Source organism: Echinops telfairi, unplaced genomic scaffold, assembly GCF_000313985.2.
Source record: "Echinops telfairi isolate 266 unplaced genomic scaffold, ASM31398v2 ScPeMD7_443;HRSCAF=831, whole genome shotgun sequence".
Taxonomy (NCBI): domain Eukaryota; kingdom Metazoa; phylum Chordata; class Mammalia; order Afrosoricida; family Tenrecidae; genus Echinops; species Echinops telfairi.
Window position 1 is genome coordinate 11,594,285 of NW_022104341.1, and position 1,942 is coordinate 11,596,226.

A 1,942-nucleotide genomic window follows, 5' to 3' on the forward strand; every position below is an offset into this window, starting at 1 on the left:
ATATGAGAAAATGTTCCACATCTCTAGCCATAAGAGAAATGCAAATTAAAACAACTATGAGATACCACCTAACACCCTCAAAGATAGCCCAATTCACGAAATCAGAAAGTAACAAGTGTTGGAGGGGATTCAGAGAGATAGGAACTCTTGTCCACTACTGGCGGACCTGAAGGTATTTACAGCCATTTTGGAAATCGATTTGGCGATATCTAAAACAGTTGGAAATTGAGCTACAATATGATCCAGTATCCCCCCTACTGGGCATATACCCAGAAGAGAAAAAAAACAAAACACCGCCAGACATATGTGCCCCAATGTTCATCGCAGTACAGTTCACAATTGCAAGGAGTTGGGAACAGCCCAAACTCCCATCAACAGATGAATGGATTGAAAACTCTGATACATACATACAATGGAGTATTATGCACCCCTAAAAAACAGTGATGAACCCATGAAGCACATCGCTGCATGGGAAGAACTGGAGGAAATTATGCTAAGTGAAGTAAGCCGAGCACAAAAGGATAAGTACTACGTGAGACCCCTGAGGTAAGCTAAAAAAATTCAAAAGGTGCATAGAGAAGAAGCTATTGTATACATAGGTCCCTCGGGTGAGGTCCAGGTAATATGGCAGGGGCCAGACTAAACTCAGGGATACATATGGTAGCCCACTAAAAAGGAAGGGGGAGGGAAAGACATGGGTAGCCGGAGGAACAGGGCACTAACCCACACAGGGGAGAGTGTTGATTGTGTCTCCACAGGGGAAGAGGGACCAGACTTCAGCCAGGTGCTCCAAGACAAAAACGCAACACACTGACATGAATTGTGCCCCCCATGAGCTCACTACGCTGAAGCCATCCTCTACCGCAGAACAGTGGGGGGAGCAGAGCAATGAAATCCTCAGGGGTAGATGTGGGGTCAGGGCATGGCACCCCATCAGACTCAACTGGAAAGCACTCATAAAGGATAGCAATTAGACCCTGAACTGTTTATAGGGTTGTGTGTTGTTGTTGTTGTAACTATTGTTTTATTTTCTATTGGTGCTTCATTGTACTCGGTCTTGTGATGGTGCATATTGTTGTCGCTGCTTCTACCTGGAAGGGATAGGCAGGATAAACAACCTGGAAGAGAGAACAACGGAATGACATTTCCAGGGAGACATGGGAGTGGGGAGGCAGGGAGAAGGAAGTGGGTGTTAACAAACCCAGGGACAAGGGAACAATAAGTGATCCAAAATGGGTGGCAAGGAGGGTGTAGGAGGTCTGGCAGGACTGAATCAAGGTCAAGGTAAACAAGAGGAATTCCTAAAACCCAAATGAAGGCTGAACATGATAGTGGGACAAGAGGAAAGTACAAAGAAATAGAGGAAAGAACTAGGAGGCAAAGGGAAGTTATAGAAATCTAAATGCAAGTATATACAGATGTAAATATATTTATATATGACGAGGAGGAAATAGATCTATTTACATATATTTATAGGTTTAGTATTAAGGAAACAGATGGACCCACAACACAAGAACACTTTGTTCTAACAATTCGGCTGTCCGAGATGCTTACCTTCCTGGCACGATCACTGAAGACAACAGGTGCACAAGCAAATGTGGTGAAGAAGGCTGATGGTGCCCGGCTATCAAAAGATATAGCATCTGAGGTCTTAAAGGCCTGAAGATAAACAAGTGACCATCTAGCTTAGAAACAACAAAACTCACATGGAAGAAGTACAACAACTTGTTCCCGACTTGACTGCTGAGGACAAAGTGGATGCCTAAGCATGATGAAGAAAGCTGATGGTGCCCGGCTATCTAAAGATATAGAGTCTGGGGTCCTATAGGCTGGAAGATAAACAAGTGGCCATCTAACTGAGAAACAACAAAGCCCACATGGAAGAAGCACACCAGCCTGTGAGATCACAAGTGTCGAAGGGATCAGGTATCAGGCATCAAAG